This window comes from Pleurodeles waltl, chromosome 6, assembly GCF_031143425.1.
Source record: "Pleurodeles waltl isolate 20211129_DDA chromosome 6, aPleWal1.hap1.20221129, whole genome shotgun sequence".
Taxonomy (NCBI): Eukaryota; Metazoa; Chordata; class Amphibia; order Caudata; family Salamandridae; genus Pleurodeles; species Pleurodeles waltl.
Genome location: NC_090445.1, coordinates 221,193,230 through 221,211,850, shown reverse-complemented (window position 1 = coordinate 221,211,850; position 18,621 = coordinate 221,193,230).

Below are 18,621 nucleotides of genomic sequence, written 5' to 3'. Positions count from 1 at the left end.
ATGGCAGAGCCCGCAGAGAGGAACCTGAAAAGCGTTTATTACCTCGGTCTTCGAATTTAAGTGTATTGGCTTGAAGCCACTTCGAGATGGCTGTCATACAGTCATGAAAAGAAACCATTGGAGAGTGTGAACTACAATCCAACATAAGAATTAATTGTGTACCAATGGCATAATTCACAAATTTTATTTCATGTGATTTAATTAGTTTTGCTAATGGTCAAAGATGCACATTAAATAATGTGCTATGAGCTAAGTCCTGCTTAACTGCTCTAGAAGAGGACTAAAAAGGTGGTAAGTAAATTACTTGTGATTTTCCTTCTAAAAAACAAGACCAGCCATTGCAAAGCTCTGACACGACTCTGTCGTCCCATCTCTATGGGCGCTGTAAACTGACTATCTGCAGCCAGGGATTCACCATTAATACTCATCCAGAGTCCCTTTGTTACCCCTGTTTGCTTCCCATGTTGATATGGTATGCTATTGTAGAACTACATTTGCCTCCATGGACTTCAGGCCCCATAATGCACTGCCACGTAGTCAGTAAGACCTGGATTCTGCTATCCATTGTTTCCTATGGGAATAGTCCTGTTGTTCCTTTGTACTGGATTCTCTCCTCCAGGACTTGTGTGAGACTGGAACTGCACACACCTGTGATCACTCTTGTGCAGCCCAGCCATGTGACTCTGCCCTGGGATGGCTGCTGCCTGGAACTGCTTATAAGCTGGCATTTCCTGAAGCTCCTCATCGTGCATTGGAGTTTGTTTCCTTTGTGTACCAGACCTCCTGTTGGCTTGTGTTCCAGTCCTGTTTCTGCTTGTTCCAGCCAGCTCCTGCTCTCTGTTTCCAAGTCCTGTTCCTGCTTGCTTCAGTCTGAACCTGCTCCCTGTTTCCTAGTCCTATCCTTGCTTGTTCCAGCTAGACCCTGCTCCCTGTGTTCCAGTCCTGTTCTTGCTTGCTTCAGTCAGAGCCTGCTCTCTGTTTCCCAGCCCTGTTCCTGCTTGCTTTGGTCAGAGCCTGCTCTCTGTTTCCCAGACTTGTTCGGGCTTGTTTCAGCCAGAGCCTGCTCCCTGTTTCTTAGCCTTGTTCCTGGTTGCTTTAGCCAGAGCCTGCTCCCTGTTTTCCAGTCATGTTCCTGCTTTTCTTCAGCCTGAGCCTGTTCCCGGTTCCTGCTTTTGGCTCCTAGTTTGTTCCTTCTGTTTCTGTTTCCTCTTGGGTTATTGTGTCTGCTGGTAAGTGTACTATCAGTCCTCACCTGTGTATAAGTGTTTTCCTTTGCATTGGGGTTGGCTCCTGGTTTCCAGGAGGCAATTCCTGCCCCATCCTTTGTCTAGTGTTGTATGTAGTCTTTAGTGCCAAACAGTGACAGTGTGCTTTTGCTGTTTTCCAGGAATTGCCACTGTGTTTCCAGCTGGACCCACAAGGGCTTGTCTTGTGTATGTAAGTACAACCCTTGTTTGTGCTCTAAGGGTCTAAAGACAAAATCACTTCTGCTGCCTCCTTTCTATGGGGCTTGCGGGGTGACTAATCTGCACAGAAGCATTGATGTTCCCTGTTGCTGTGGAAGTTCTAAGCCTTACCTGTGTACAACCTTAGTGGTAACCCCAGTATTGTTGTCCATTACTGATCCATTCCCAATTTGTTCACACTAAGGTTGCTCTGCCTACACAATCCTGTTTCTGTGCCTTACTATAGCTGTTCATTCATGGTGTATGCCTTTAGCTGCTCTTCTGCTTCGGTACAATACCTCCATAGGGAGATATTCTGTGAGCTCACGGGGTGCTCCTCCCAGAGTCCTGACAGAACCCCTGGAACTGTGACAAGCTCCTCCTCTCATCCCAGCTCAGCCAACCTGGTGATCAAAATATCATGGTTGGCTATCAAATGCAGTGGACAGGTTATGTAGTACAAGAACTACCTGATGTCCCTTGTCTGCTACAGTGGCAGCTCATCCGTTAAGGCGGAGGAACATCGCCCCACTGCTAAGAGCCAACAAACTCATTCATGAAAAATAAAATGATAATAAAACAGACGGAGCAGCTTCTGAAGCAGGGAGGAGGAGTGGGGGGCACACTGCAAGTGCGCATGTTGGTTTGGCTGTCTGTCCTAGGACACGTCTAGTAAGGTGTTTTCTTCCAAAAATGTTGAAGGATTTTTATTAACAAATTTCTCCAGGATTTTTCTAGGAAAGAGCGGAAGAGAAATTTTATCTATTTGTGTGTGTGCTACAAGTTTTAATTCACAGCCTTCAAATCTCTGTGCTCACCATTCTTTGACCTAACAAAGATAACGTCTCTCCTGTGTTTTTTTCCCTCCATGAGTTGTGGGTGGCATAGGGGCTTAGCTTCTAGATTCTTATAATGAGTCATCCAGGACTCATGGCAGGGGATCATGTTTATAAGGTACCCAAGCATTGGCAAAGCCAATCGGTTGCTTCTATCAAAAGTAAGTGCAGAACAGTTGGCTTTGAAAATGTTAGTATTGCTTAAAAAACAGTTGTACAAATCATTGCATGGTACTGGAGGAGAAGTAACCACATATCTCATAACTGTACATGGAATTTTAAGTTGTCCATCTTTATAAACGGAATGATTTACTTTTCCAATACATTTTGCTCATGGCACTTTAAACAGAATTTAAAAATAATAAAGTAGTGTCAGAATATAAAGGCCTCATTTACTTTCCATAGGATTCAACCATTTGGTCTTCTGCAGTCTGCCAGGAAGGAGATTTATGGCCTCCAGGAGAAGCGTCATGCATAACTATTTATTACATTTTCCTCACCTCAAACGAGTATCTAAGTAAAAAAAAAAGAGCAACTTGTGGATTGCCTGCCGTTAACAACTATCAAGCACCTTCACCACAGCTTTTTGCCGGCCCAGTGTGATGTTCGACAACTTCCGCCAGTTCTGTCTTTTTAACTAACAACATGTTGCTTTCTATGACTATCTGATAATATTGGAAGTATGGGCTCACAAATTACTTCATGCAGACTCCCGGTGGCCACAAACCTAGAGCGAACTAAAGATGCTACTCAAGATATGGGGCCACGTGGCAGCGATGTGTCTACGCAACACACTTTCACCATGTAATTGTGCAGCAAGCAACCGGTAGTGACTATCAGTGTGTGCAGGGCTGGTAATGTACACGGCAAGGTTCCTTAGAGAGCTACCAGTGTTCACGGATGGCAGTGTGCAGACCCAGATGTGAGCAGGGGTGGCAAATTATAAGGCCTCAATGTGGGGCTGGCAGAACACGTGAAAGCCTTTACAGCTGGCAGTGAACAGGTCTGGCTGACAGTGTACTTGTCTAGTAGTGAGCACTGCTGCCTTCAGTAACCAAGACTAGTAGACAGTGAACAGGCTTGGTTGGCAAGGAGCAAGGCTGCCTTCGTGGGTGGCAGGGCACAGGACTGGCTGACTGTGTGTGGCTGGTAATGCAGGGATGGCAGACACTGTACAGAGCTAACTTGTGCAAGGCTGGAAGAGTGCAAGACGGTCAATACCTTCGGGCTAACAGAGTGCAAGGCATGCAGAGCACGGCACTGACACATATATAATATGTTCTCTAGTAGTCACCAAATAATCTGAAATTTCCTTAGTGGAAGATGACCTATTGCAGGCGAATTGCCTGGTGTTTTAACAGATAGCACAGACACCTGAGCCGTACCATCCTCAGATTTTGCAATACCGCCGACCAAGTATGTACTTTCTAGTGGTGCAAAAGGGGAAGTCCACTGGGTCGCGGAGGCCCGAGGGGCCCAAAGAACCCTGATTATTACTGTATTTCATAATTCAAACAACAGCTCTTGGCCCCATTTCCTTCCCTGCACTAGGGCCCATGACACATTGGCTACGCAACTGCCGCAGACACCCTGTGATAATGTTTATGTCTGTCAAGAGGAATCTGTTAACTCTGGGCTCAGTACTCAGGAAGTTTCAGTTGAATTTCAGCCTGTGCGAATGGTGAAAGCAGTCTGTGTGGAGGCACTGCCACCTAGTTGTAATTTATCAGAAATAGGCAACAGACAGACTTCATTGTGGCACTCCATGCAAAGACATAAAAACATACTGCTTAGAAGGATAACTTATTTTTGAAGATGCAAGTGTGCTGAATCGCATCAGCAGACGCCTCTTTAGAACGCACTCACCCCAAATGTTAAGGCCTGGGCATTTTGTTTTGCCCAGAGATTATTTTCTAACAAGAAGCTTCGCCTTTGGCTTACCCCAAAGCCTGGGAAAGGGCTCGCATTTTTGTCGTGCATTAGGGATACAGTCAGGGCAAGAAAAAAGAGGGGGGCGGGAGTCTCTAAATTTGGTGTGGCAGATACAGGACTCCGTTCCAAGAGGCTTGGGCTATGTAAATAAGTGCGTTGCCTTTAAGCACGTAAACTAAAATAAAATGTCCATATCGTGCTGTTGCCCCAGACAAATCTAACGTAGAATATCCCAAAAGGCAAATGCTCTTGATTTGGCATGATTGACCCGCCAGATAGCTCCCCAAATAATTTGAGGGTTTCAGGCGTTAGGTCCATTCTCAAGTCTTGGGTGTATATAAGCATAAGGAGACCGTATGAGTCTAGCACTCACACGTTATGTTCCACCTCGTTCCATCTTGGCGCAGCCTTTGTGCTAACGGTTCCATGGTAAGGACAAATAGCAAAGGTGACGATGGACAATCATGGCGTTTGGTAGAGACAGTGGTCTATAGGAGGACAGGTCCACAGGGTCCCTACCAGGTTTTAATAGAGATGTGACGAGGGCCTGACCTGACGAGAGAGGGAATTCACCAGCATCAACCATGGCTTTATAGAGCTTTTCCAGCTGAGGTACTAAGCGTGTGGCAAACGTAGAGTAGAACTCTAGGGGGGGGCAGGGGGGGGGGAGCCTATCTACCCCCGGCACCTTGTTGCGTATTATGTCTTTAACGGCCGCATGAAATTATTCTGTAGAAATAGGCGCTGAGTGTTACACTCTCCCAAGATCTGTGGGAGTCGTAAATCATCTAGAAGTTCATATCGAAGTGCCAGTGAAGGGCCAGCTTTGTATAGGCTGGCATAATACGTTCAGAAAGCACTATTAATTGCCAGCAGTGTTTTGCAGTGTCTCCCTGGGGTGAGAGAACATGTAGTATCAGTGTTGGGATCTGGGGGGTTGGATCATGTGTGCACGCAGGGTACCAGTTCTATTTTAGTTTCTCGTAGGTCTGTCAAGCGCGAAGGGTCTGTCTCCTCTTCTTGCTCCTCGAGGACACCCATACGGTTTTCCTTTTAAAGGAGGTTTGCTAGTACTTTGTGTCGAGTCCCAGATGCCATTGCTATGGACTCCTCCCTGATTAATACTTTGAATGCTTCCCATTCTTTTATGGGGTGTTGAAGCCATGCCCTCGTTAGTAGTGATGTAATTATCAATGGCGGTGCCCAGTGCCTCCCTAAATCCTCTGTACGCGAGTAGAGCTGGATGCATATGCCATGTTGGAACTGGTGATGGCACTCGGCCCCACTCCATAGCCATTTCCATTGGGTTGTGGTCTGAATGTTTTCCCCAGGTATGTCGTATCAGTTAAAAGCCCCTTCATGGTTGTCAGGCATAGTATACAGTCCAGTTGGGTATGTAGGTCGTGCGGCGGGGAGAAAAAGGAATATTGACGCATGCCCATGTTGTGAACTTTACAAATATCCACCGATGTGTTATCCAATTTGTGAGGGCTTGTGCTTGCCTAGCAGAATTCGTATTAGGCAGTGGGAGGCAGGACATGTCCGTGGAGACATCTAGCACTGTTAACGTCCCCACCTATAAACTAGGGAATATACGAACAGTCAGCCAGTACCACAGACAACCGTTGGGGGAAGACAACTCGTACAGTATTTGGGGCATACACACTCCCCAGGACCACTATGACCCTTTCCAACTGGGCCCTGGATGAAAAGGTAACAGCCCTGCATGTTGATTTTGGTGTCCTGTGGCTAAAAGGGGACCTCAGCCCTGAGCCAAATAGCCATCCCACGTGTGTATCCTGCACAGGTTGTGGCAAACAGTTGACCCCTCCATTTTGCCTGTTACTTAATTGCTTCAGAAGCGAATATATGAGTCTCCTGCATTAATGTTATAGAGGCTTTCCGGCGGTGCAGCTGAGCTAGTACTCTATGGGCCAGATTTACAGGGCCCTTGTGCCTCCTTGCACCACATTACTGTCATGTCTTTTTATGCTATATAAACATGTCTGACCAAACAGCAAAAAAAAGTCAACTGGTATAACTGTGATCAATCACTAAGGGAAGGAACCAATTGTGTATAGGAGTCTATAATTCGGGTTTTTGGATTCCTGGACTGCTCCAACTGTTACAGATGTCTACAACTTCCTGGGAGCCCTTCGTCCATCCCCATTAAGTATACATCCCCAAGGGTATACAGTGTTAAAGAAGCCTATAAACACATTTCAATCCATCATACATGACTAACGGTCCAAGAACTATGTGATATTTCAATTGCACAGGAGAAAGACAGGGAAAGAGCAGAGAAACAAAAAAAAGGCAGCAGTCAGAAAAAAAAATAAGACATCTGTGTAGGCCAACACCGCTACAGGATCATAGTAATGTATATAAGCAATCACATGCAAAATTGGTTCTGGGATGATCAGATCAACATGTCATTTGTTTAAAGTGTGATGGTTGGGAATAGTGCCAAACTGGCATTTGAGTCCAAGTGCGCCACCTCAGAGGTGCTCAATGAGGGTCTACATAACTGCACTCCCCTGGACAACACTGTTGCCAGCACTGCCTCTGTCCTCTGATGCCTGCTATGGTGAAGGTGCCACCTTCAAAGATATCTCTAGGGTTTGTCCTTGTTGCTGTGGAGGCCTCTGGGCCCCCCTCTGCATGATCTCCAGAGGGGTACTGATGCCTTAGCCAGTCCCAGTCAGCTTCAGGAGAATAAAAAAACAGTGAGTGTTTCTCTTAAAGGACCGTCAGAAGAGCTGGGAATCGTAAAGCACATGTGAGACCTACTTTACAGAACTGCCTCTTCACTGATTGGTATGAGTCTTGGCGTTGCTGCACTTCCAATGTGTGGTCAGGGAATAACGAGACTGCAGTGTTATCCACACTAATAGGTGCCGCTTCTCTAGCCCTTCACAGATGATGGTCTCTGAAGTTCAGAATCCTGGCTACCATGGGTCTAGGGGGTGCTACGGGGTGGAGGATGCTGAGCTGGCACTCTGTGTGCTCGTTCAACCTCAAATAGGGGGGACAATCCTTGAGGGGCCACAGCACACTGTAGCCACTCCTCAATGAACAGTGTTGGGTCAGTGCCTTCAGCTTCCTTCGGCATAACCACTATTTTTACATTGTTTTGGCACACTCGGCCTTTAGAATCCTCAGCCCTTTCATGTAGAACATCAACTCGTCTTTGCAGCTCCTTGATGGCAACAGTGTTTGAAACCTGTTGTGGGGCTATCTCCAACAATTTAGCCTCGGCTGTGTGCACCCTGTGAGACAGTTTACGGTGGTCGTCGCAGAGTAAACTGAGGTCCGCCACTAAGGAGTCTATGCGATGTTGAATTGCTGCCCATGAGTCTCAAATTTCTCTAAGGATCAGGTCAAGTTTATCGACAGGGGAGACTGGTCCTTAGGGGAATACAGTCCTCTGTTGCAATCAGGGATAATACTTCTTCCGGGCTATACTGGGGAGTCTCCTTGCCCTGTTGTGGCATGGTGCAAGCTGACTTGGTGCGTCACATTTTGGCGTCTCAGTGAGTGGCAGTAACTGTCTTAGAAGGGGGACCAGTCTCTCCACAACCAGCAATGGGGTTTACAGTGAAGGTGGCCAAGTGCCCGAGAGGTCTCAGCTTGTGTCTGTTTTAATCCGTTCCCAGGTATACAGGGCTGCTGAAAGGTCGTATGGACAGCAAGGCTCCAGAAAGTCACACATGTGGCATAGTCGGACCTCACACTCAGGTAGTGGAGTGGTTTGGCTGAGAACCGGCAGAACACAGAGTCAGAATCCCCCCTTACCTGTCAGAACCTACAGAGATCAACTGCGAAGTTCCACAGGGCTCCTCCCTGAGCCCTACACTCTTCAAAATTTACATGACCCCGCTCTCATACATCATCAGGAACCACGAATTAAACATTGTCCCTTATGCCAATGACACCCAGCTGATCATCTCGGTGACCGAAAACCCAACAACTGTCAAAAAGAATTTCCACAATGGGATGGAAGCCGTTGCCAACTGGATGAAGGAGAGCATCCTCAAGCTCAACTCTGACAAGACCGAGATCCTCATCCTGGGACCCTCTGCATCAGTCTGGGACCAACCTGGTGGCATGCTAACCTTGGCACACCCCATCCCTATTAACCATGCATGCAACCTCAGCTTCATCCTGGATTACTTGCTCACCATGACCCGCCAAGTCCATTTGGTTGCATCCTCCTGTTTCCACACACTGACTTCTCTGGAAGCTCTTCAAACGGATCCCAAATGACTGCCGCAAAACCACAACCTACGCCCTGGTCACCAGCAGACTCAACTATGGCAAAGCCATCTAAGCCAGCACCACATAGGAGAAACTACAGCACATTCAAAACGCCACCATCAGACTCACCCTGAATGTCCCCCGCCACAAACACATTACCAGACACCTAAGAGACCTCCACTGGTTTCCTGTTGAGAAAAGGATCATCTGTTGCTCAATCCCCTATTCTCTCAGATCAACTACATTAACCACAGTCAACTTGTTAGTTGAAAGGGTCCTGGTGCCTATGGGTCAATCCAACTCCTCCAATACTTCATACCTGTTAGAAACAGGTATCTTATATTTCGAATTATTTATCCCCTGACAAGATGGATAATTGCTCCAAGGGGCTCCATCCAAACCATGGTTATCCTGGAACAAAGATGTACCTATAGGGGGAGGCCTATAGAAATCTCCCAACAGTAAGGTGTAAATAGAGGAGCCTGTCTCCTGAGGTCGTTCGTGGTCTATCAAATAAAAGACTTTGAACCAGCTGCGGATCTCTAAAATTAATGATAACAGTCACTGGGCCGAACAATGGTTCCCTGTCCAATCCAGCTAACTCTGGGGTGGGGGTCATAAGGATATTATTGGCCAATGCAGTGGAGAAGTTCCTGTTCCTTAGTAGCCAATGCAAACATTTGTTGGTCAGCTCTTGCTGTGACTTACTTTGGCTCCCATTCAATTCAGGTACCCATGCAAGAAATACAACATAGGGACAAGAAGCAGGTGGGAAGGTTAATAATTGGAGGGTTCATACAACTGTCACTTGCCAGTTCTATGCAGTCTTTTTTTTTGCCTAGATGCTAAACAAGCACTCCCCAGAATTCGGAACAGACTCACCTATGTCTGATTATTTGAATCTATGTGGCTAGCAACCAAGCCCTCCCGCTTCCCCTTTTCCTTTGTGTTGAGAGTGTTAGCTCCATGTGAGTTATTAGGGGGAGCAAAATATGGCTGAGTTCTCATTTCTTTTTCTCCCCCTGGCCTCACGGGGACAATGTTTAAGACATCCCTGCTCATGGCTTCCAGTTGTGTTAAACAATCTACCAACGGCACAAACTTTTCCACCACAACAGCTTTTACTTGGACCAGAATATCCCTCAGCAGAACTGCTGTCCAATGCGGCAGAAGATCCTCCCGGACAATACCCTCGTCCTTGTAGGCATTAAGACTTACGGGACAATGTGCCAACGGGCGATCTCCGCCCCTTCCGACGGACTTATGAGTACATGGGTCTTGTGCTTCTTCTTTACCACTGATCTAGGGTCAGCACTGGAGTCCTTGATTGTAGATGGGTCCATATCAGCATCCAGCCCCAATCCAGGGCAACTACCAAAATTTACGCACTCTCAAGTGGATGCAGGCGCTTAGGGCAGGAGTCCTGGTGCCCAGGGACACGCTTTGTGCTTCCTGGCTCATTGAGCACCTTTTTGTGAGTTCAATTTCAGAGATTACCACTCCAATAGCCCTTTTTACCATCATATCAATTGATGTTGGTTTAGGTGAAAATTGCAGTGAGTGGGCCATTCCTGGGCATTTACGCTTCCCCATTACTCTGATCCTGTGCTCCATTCCACTGCCAAAAGTCTAACAGCAATCTAGTCGTGGAGTGCCTCAGAAATAGGGTTATAAAATATCAGGTGTTTGCTTTAAGCTCCCACAACACACGCCAGCAGCAGCAGGGAAAGGGTGCAGGAGTTAAAGAAGAACCCAAGTTTTCTCACCTCACGTCCTTTTAAAGAGGTCGCAAAGAGTCCGGGCCCAGTCCAGCCATGGCTGGGCTTGGATGGGCACAAACGGGCCTGCTCTTGGCCTGTTCTTCGCCCAGGCACGCTCCCTGGTGCGTCCTGGGCACCAGGACCAAAGGGTTTCCATTATACGGCTCGGGGATGTATGGTAGCAGGAAGCGGCCATCCTGCCACGTGAGCTGCTGGGAAATGCAGTCCTGGCCGCCCAGCCTGTGTCCAAGAGTCCCGCGCAGTGGGACCAAAGAGTTTCCTTTATGTGCCTCTGGGCACATGTGGTAGCAGAAAGCAGCCTTGCTGCTGCGTGAGCTGCTGGGAAATGCAGTCCTGGCCCCCCCGCCTGTGTCCAAGCGTACTCCGCAGCGGGACCATAGATTTTTAGGTTGATCGTTAGCGTTCAGCCTGCTGTTTACTAAAGTATACAATAGAGTGAGTTCCAGCATTTTGATTTGTTAGTTGCAGTGTCCTTCTAAAATCCTTGCTTGCTAGTGGTCAGTTCTGCCTCTTTGTCCTGCTTTTTTTCACATTGGGAGAAGCACAAAGTACTGTGTAATTACGCTATGTCCTGTTTATCTCTTCTGAAGGGGACTTTTTCTTTCAGTATTGGCCTGTTTGCCTTGCACTGTGGGTGTGTGTTCAGTCCCTTCTCCCCACCAGCTCCCTCTGTAAACATAAACCAACATCAGAGCGGGGCTTTTCCAGGGCCAGCTCGCTCTCGCTCTCTTCCTCTTGTTATTTTAAGTCTATGTGGCATTAAAAGTCCAGTCAGTAATTTACAACACTATGAGCCCTAACACGAGCAAACATGAGACTATTGCATTCCAAATGCTTGTTCCTTCATGCGCTTCTGGGCGTGTGTGGTAGCAGGAAGCGGCCCTCCTGCTGAGTGAGCTGCTGGGAAATTTAGCCCTGGCCCCCCAGCCTGTGGCAAAGAGTCCCACGCAGCAGGACCAAACAGATTCCTTTAAGCACCTCCGGGCCCGTGTAGCAGCAGGAAGCAACCCTCCTACCGCGTGAGCTGCCGGGAAGTGCAGTCCTGGCTCCATGGCCTGTGTCCAAGCATCCCATACCCATGTGTGGAAGCATGTGATCACCTCCCACCTGCCTCGCCTCCCATATCGGTTGGTGGGCCTCAGGTGAATTATCATCACTTGCCCCCACTCCTGACCTCAGCACACGTCAAGGCGTTCCTATTCACAGGTCGCTGACAGGGATCTTTGGGGCAGCCCGAGGTCTCCTGCAGCTTGTCAATACCAGGCCAGCTGTGGGTGGGATAAACACCAGAAGATGAGCATCTGGTAACCGTTGGTGCTCAATGTGCCATGAATCCCAGAGTGGGTCCCTCGGCCTCGCTGACTCCTTCCCTGCCCAACCTGGACTGATCAGGTCTGTCTAGTCCGTGCAATCCCTGTTCCCTTCCATCAGGCCTCACGTCTCGGCGGGCAGTTCGAGTCAGGCCACAGAGTCTCACAGGTCAGAGCCGAACTGGCATCAGGGCACCCAGGGCGCAGCAGCGGGCCCATATAAGCCCCCCATCTAGTTCAGTGGGCATTATGTGCAAGAGAAGTGGCGGATGTTGTCGGCTTCCCAGGCAGTCAGTTGAAGCTCTAGCAAAACACGTCCACCATGTTTGGGGGTTGGCCACGTCCACCACGGTCCACCAAACAACTAATTTTCTATTGGTACTCCTTTCCTGTGTAGGTTACCGTTCAGCTGTTCTGACTCCGGTGTTTCACTTTGTTGACATTTTGTAATTATTTCGTTTTCTGTCCTCTTCTTCCTTCTTTCCATCTTCCTCTCCTTTGCTCATTTGTATTTTTTGCACTTTAAGAATCTCAAGCCATCCGTTTTGCAAAAAAAAAAAAAGAAAAGTTTTGGGCACTTGTCTAGTGGCGCAGTGTAGTAGGTACAATAGGCTTTCAACAAACAATGCAGTCAATGAGCAATTGAAAGACTTTACCATGTTTTGAGCTACGTGTCACCTTTTTTTTTTTTTTTTTGCATTTGTACATAAAGATTCTTCCACAGATGTGACTTCTCTACTAATGTGTGTAATTCAGCAAATGGAAAGCTTGAGCAGTTGTCCATCAGGGGAAGAATGCGCTTCCCTTCACAAAAATCCAAGCTAACCTCCCATGATTCTCTTGGTGTGGATATTGTAATTATTGGGATTTGCTTTCACTGCATCCATACCTGGAGACCAAACTTTTCCCTGCAGTAGTCTTTTAATCTTGGTTACGCCTAGGTAGTTTTCATGTATTAGTTACATTACTCTTTCCCTTAATTCTCATAGAACTACAAACATGTTTCCTATTGAAACGATGCAATCAAAGGTGATGGGTTAGTTCTTGTGTTAGGTGTAAGAGTGCTTGAGTGCTTGAAGGACACCACTGACCTCTGGACATCTTTTTAAAATAATTTTTCTTCGCACATTCCACTTGTTTATCCTTAGATTTTTGATGACTACTTTTTAGTAGAGTTCTTTATTTTCTTCTAGCATCTCCTTTATTGTTATACGTTTGGGTAGTGCATTGTTCCAATGAAGTTCAAACGTCACGTACATTCACTGATTACTTTTTTCCACCACCCACAATGTGAGCGCTTATTGGCTGGAGTCAAGGATTATTCGATGTGGAACATACCATGTTAATGTTGTGTGTTCTTGCGTGACATAACATCCATTTACAGGCGCCCCCTTAATGGTTCTCTCACCCTTGCTAGGGTTTTCAGGAACCCTCTGCAATAATTTACCACTCCTAGGAAACATCTCATCAAAGTGATGTTCTTGGGTGCTCTGGTCGTCTTTACAGATTGTTTTTTCTTGAGGGGAATGGGGGAGTCAGGTGATATTCCGTTTTTCCAATGTTTCCCAAAAAGTTGCTTTCTCTATTGCTGATTTACACTTGTCTCCAGGGTGAGGCCCATTTCTTTTAGACTGCAGAAGAGTTGTTAATCATTTTTGATGTTCCTGAATGTTTTCTGCGAACTCCAAGTTAAAGAGTTTCTATCTTCTTTAGTCAGATGGCTTGTCTAGCTCTTATTTCTATCTTCCCGTCTAATTTTGAAAACAGTGTTGCACCCTTTATTTGTGCGATATCATCTCCGGTGGGCCGCCTGTTTTCCCATATTGTCTGGTTTCTTTAGTTCTATTGTCACTACAATCTGCGACACTCTTGTATTGGCTAGGTATCTTTTTTCTTACGTCCATCTGTTCAAGCCTTTTTAATCCGTTTTTCATAAAACAAATGGCATGCGACGGTGCAGTATAGCTTTGATTGTATCATAGTCTACATGAAAGGTGAACTCTCTGCCTCTTACTCCCTATGCCATTCAGCAGTTCTGGTTATTGCTGGGTCAGTTTCTTGATCACGCCTCCTTCACCTGTGTTCATGATGGGGACTAGTTTTTGTCTCATACCATTTTGAAACTCAGTAGTACTCTTGCACTTCGCTCCACAATGCAATAGTCTACTTCTATGGTGGTGATTTCTTTTTCAGTTTTTTTTTTTAAATAACCACGTAAAGCTAGAGGCATTGGCCCTGAGCAGGTGAAAATATTGATGTCTCTTGGTCTTAGCCTTGGCCTGTTTGCTTTTGCATACAGTGTCCATGGCATTATGATATCTCTACTAGTGCATAGAACCCTCTTCCCAGAGTCATTATGTTCAGTCTTTGCAACAGGTTGCACGCTGTGACTGTGTTTATTAAAGTTCTCACCTCAAAAGGATATGTTTCACCTGCATTTTTACTGGTTCATTGGACTTCAGTTCTTCATCGTCTCAGTAGTTTTGCATGGTTATGTGATCTAGTTTTTCTTAAGTAGTTTTACTCTTCTTGCCTGTACCATTTTCAATTGTTTTTCCTCCTTATTGTGTTGAAAGTAAACGAATGCAAAATGGTTTAACTTCTCACATAATCTGAATGTTTTGTCAATTGATAAATCAGTTTAGCACAACTAGTGTACCCCTCCACAATTTCCATATTATGTCATGTTTATTTGTTATACTAGCCTCTCCAGTTTTGTTTTGTGGTGTCCTGCGTTTTATTGTGGCCATTTGTCTGTTGTACTGTGCTAAATTTACTATTGGCAATTTTCTGTGCTTTGTTTAAGTTTTTCTTCTATTCTCACTGCTTGTGTTTCTATTAATTTGTGCGCTCTTTGAAGAAAAAGTTGCTTATCTTTGCCAGTGTTCTTTCTGGTGAATACTCTAACTGCAGATTCCTCACCTTGTGAATACCAGTAAGTGGCAGACTAGATCCATAGTATTTTCTCAGAAAGTCCTCTGCACATCAAGTGGCCTCATGAGGTTCTGAGTCGGATCCCTTCCGCCCCTAATGTCACTTTGGGCCCTTATATAGCCCAGTATCTTCACGCTGACATCATTTTCTTTCTGATCTCTGTCTTATAGCATCACAGGCAGAGCCCTTAGTTCTCAAAAAATGGGTGCAGTATCTGCACAAATTCAAGGACCTTTGTGCAACATCAAGTAGCACCTTTGTGCCATGAAGTAGGGGCTGACCTTCGTGCAAGGTTGAGAGGCATAATCAGTATTGAGGACAAATACCAACTAGAGGTCACCTCAAAACCGTATGGCCTGAAGGTGATCCAGATGGTCGGATACCAATATTTTTGTTTATGGCCTCCTTGAAATTGCGCAGTTGCTGCAGCATCAATGTTGGACCTGGGAAATCGGAGTGAATGGGGACAAGGTTCAGATTTGTTTCTGAGAGCACAGATCGAGTTGATAGCCTGGAGGTATCTGGGCCGTTCCGCAGCTTCTCGTGGTGGGACCAACATTTCGAAGAGAAGCCATGCTTCAGCTTCTTATGACTCTTCTACTGACCTGAAGACCTTGACCTCAAGCACATCTGCACTCAGCGTTGGCCGAGACCTGACCTTCTTTGACTTCTGACAGTGCTCTGTAATGTAAAGTTTGGCTCCACAGTCTTAGATGGTCTTCGGACATTGGTCACACAAAGTCAAGTCCTGCTTGGAGCAGACACCAGAGACAGACCACCTCTGGGGGTTCATCACCAACATCTGTTTGTGGCAGTCCTTACACGGTTTGAACACTGTCATTTTTGGATGGTACAAGTCCCTTGCAGACTGGAAATTATTTTGATTGAATCTTCTGGCAGGGCAGACAGAATCAATCAATCGTAGCATTTGTAAAGCGTACTACTCACCGTGAGGGTCTCAAGGCGCTGGTGGTGGGGTGCTGCTACTGCTTGAACAGCAAGGTCTTGAGGTGTCTCCTGAAGGTTAGCAGGTCATGTGTCTGCCGCAGGTGGATAGGAAGGGTGTTCCAAGTCTTGGCAGCGAGGTGGGAGAATGATCTGCCACCGGTGGTCGTTCTATGGATGCGTGGAATGGTGGCGAGGGCAAGGTCAGCGAAGTTAAGCTGGCGGTTCGGGTGTAGAAGGTGAGTTGTCTGTTGAGGTATTCTGGTCTGGCATTGTGCAGTGCCTTGTGAGCGTGGGTGAGGAGCTTGAACGTGATTCACTTGTTGATGGGGAGCCAGTGCAGGTCTCTCAGGTGGGCTGTGATGTGGTTGTGGCGGGGATGTCCAGGATGAGGCGTGCGGAGGCGTTCTGTATGCGTTGCAGTCATTTCTGGAGCTTGGCGATGGTTCCTGTGTAGAGGGTGTTGCTGTAGTCCAGTCTGCTGCTTACAAGGGCTTGGGTGACCGTCCCTCTGGTTCCGGTGGGGATCCATATTTAGATCTTCTGAAGCATGCAGAGGGTGTTGAAGCAGGAGGAAGAGACGGCGTTGACTTGCTGGGTCACTGATAGCGATGAGTCCAGGATGAACCCCAGGTTGCGTGCGTGGTCAGTGGGTGTCGTTGCGGTTCCCAGTGCAGCAGGCCACCAAGAGTAGTACCAGGCGAAGGGGGTGGAGCTGATGATGAGGACCTCATTCTCGTCAGAGTTCAGTTTCAAGCAGATGTTCTTCATCCATCCGGCGATGACCTTCATTCCTTCGTGGAGGTTGGTTTTGGCGGTGGCGGGGTCCTTGGTGAGGGAGAGAATCAGCTGAGTTTCGTCAGCGTATGAGATGATGTTGAGGTCGTGTGATCGGACGATGTTAGTGAGCGGTGTCATGTAGACGTTAAGGAGGGTGGGGCTGAGGGATGACCCTTGGGGTATGCTGCAGATGATCTCAGTGGCTTCAGAGCGGAATGGAGGGAGGAGGACTCTCCGGGTTCTGCCAGTGAGGAAGGAGGTGATCCAGTCCAGGGCTCTGTCACGTATCCCTGCATCGTTGAGACTTGTGCGTAGGGTGTGGTGGCAGACAGTGTCGAAGGCGGGCGAGAGATCCAGGAGGATGAGGGCTGCGGTTTTGCCCTTGTCAAGTAGGGTCCTGATGTCGTCGGTGGTGGCGATGAGGGTGGTTCCGGTGCGGTAGTTGCTGCGGAATCCGGATTGGGATGACTCGAGTGTTGCCGAGGAAGTGGGTCAGTTGTCTGTTGACAATCTTTCAATGACTTTTGCCGAGAAGGAGAGCAGGGAGATGGGCCGGAAGTTCTTGAGGTCCTTTGGGTCCGCTCTGGGTTTCTTGAGGAGGGCGTTGATCTTGGTGTGTTTCCAGCTCTCCGGGAAGGTGGCGGTCTCAAAGGAGCTGTTGATGATCTTTGTTGAACATGTGGTGAGGGCAGGGGCCAGATGGTGAGCCGGAGTGGATAGTGTTCATGATTTTGATGGTGTTGTCGTTGATGTGGGTCCAGGAGAGCAGGAGGTTGGTGCGGCTGGGGGGCGGTGAGTCTGTGGTGTTGGTGGTTGACGGGGTGCCTGGGTATTGAAGCTGTCATGGATGTCTGCGATCTTACAGTAGAAGAAGGTGGCTTGGGAGTCGCAGAGGTCTTGCGATGGCGGAATGTCGTTGGAACTGGGGTTGGAGAGTTCCTTCACGATGTTGTAGAGCTCCTTACAGCTGTGTGTGTTGTTGTTGATGTGTTCTTTGAAGGAGGTTCTTTTGATGGCTTGGATGAGTTGGTGGTGTCTGCGGATGGCGTTCTTGAGGGCTGTGTGGTTGTCTGGTGTCTGTTCTTGGTGCCACTTCTTCTCGGGTCTTCGGCATGTTTGCTTGGATTCTTGGAGGTCAGCTGTTAACCACATGGCTTTTCTGTCGGTGCATCTGTTTGGAGGGTTCTTGATCGGGGCGAGTGTGTTGGAACAGTCGTTGATCCATTGCCTGAGGTTGCGGGCAACTATATCAGTGGTGTTGATTGGTGGGTTCCTGGAGAGGGTAGTGATCAGCTGGTCTTCGGTGACCATGTTCCAGCTGCGGCGGGGAATCCGCTGCGGGTGGTGGTGCGTTATGGGTTTCTCGAAGGTGAAGTGGATGCAGCGGTGATCGGTCCATTGGAGTTCGGTGGTGTGGCTGAAGGAGACGTGTTTGCTGGCGGAGAAAATGGGGTCAAGCGTGTGTCCTGCAGAGTAGGTGGGTGTTGTGACAAGCTGCTTGAGCACGAGGTTGGGGAGCAGGGTGGTGGAGTTGTTGTCATTGGTGTTCTTGAGGTGGAAGTTCTGGGCCCCAATGAGTATGTAGCCTGTGGATGTGAGGGCGTGTGTGCTGACGACAGTGATGGAGTCGCTGAACTGTGGTCAGGGTCCGGGGGGGTCTGTAGACGAGGGTCCCTCTGAGAGTGGTGTTTGGATTGGTGCGGATCTGGAAGTGTAGGTGTTTGGCAGCGCTGAGGGTGTCTTCGGTGCTGGTGGTCATTCTGAGGGTATTCCTGTGGACGATGGTGAAGCCTCCTCCTAGTCTGTTGGTGTGGTCCCTAAGGGGGATCTTGTAGCCGTCCGGGATGGCTATGGTGATGTCAGACGCTGAGGAGGGTTTCATCCAGGTCTCGATCAGGAAGGCGACGTCCGAGTAGGTTCCAGATTTCGATGGCATGTTTGTGGACGTAGCGGGTGTTGAGTAGGATGCATCTGAGATGGTTGCATCCTGCCCTGGCGGGCAGGTCGCTGGCATGGAAGCTGGTGAAGCTGCAGCTCTGGCAAGAAACGGGTCCGCGGGTGAGCCTCGGGTGGCCTGGTGGCAGGTGGATGAGTGACCAGCGTTAAGTGCATGGAGGGTGATGGCGTCATAGAGGCGTCGTGGAGGTGGGGGGAGCGAGAACCAGGGGTTACGGCGCTGGGCGTGGTCCAGGCACGGACGGGCACCATTAAGTAGGGGAGGTGGAAGGGAAGAGCAGCTGGGAGGTGGGGATGATCGAGCAAAAGAGGGGGCAGGCCACAGGGGACGCAGCTGTGGGAAGAGGGAAGTTGGCAAAAGGTAGAAGGCAAGGGGCAAGAAAGAGACACAGAGGCACAGAGAAAGAAGGGGAGAAGTCAAAAACAGGAAAACAGGAAGAAGACA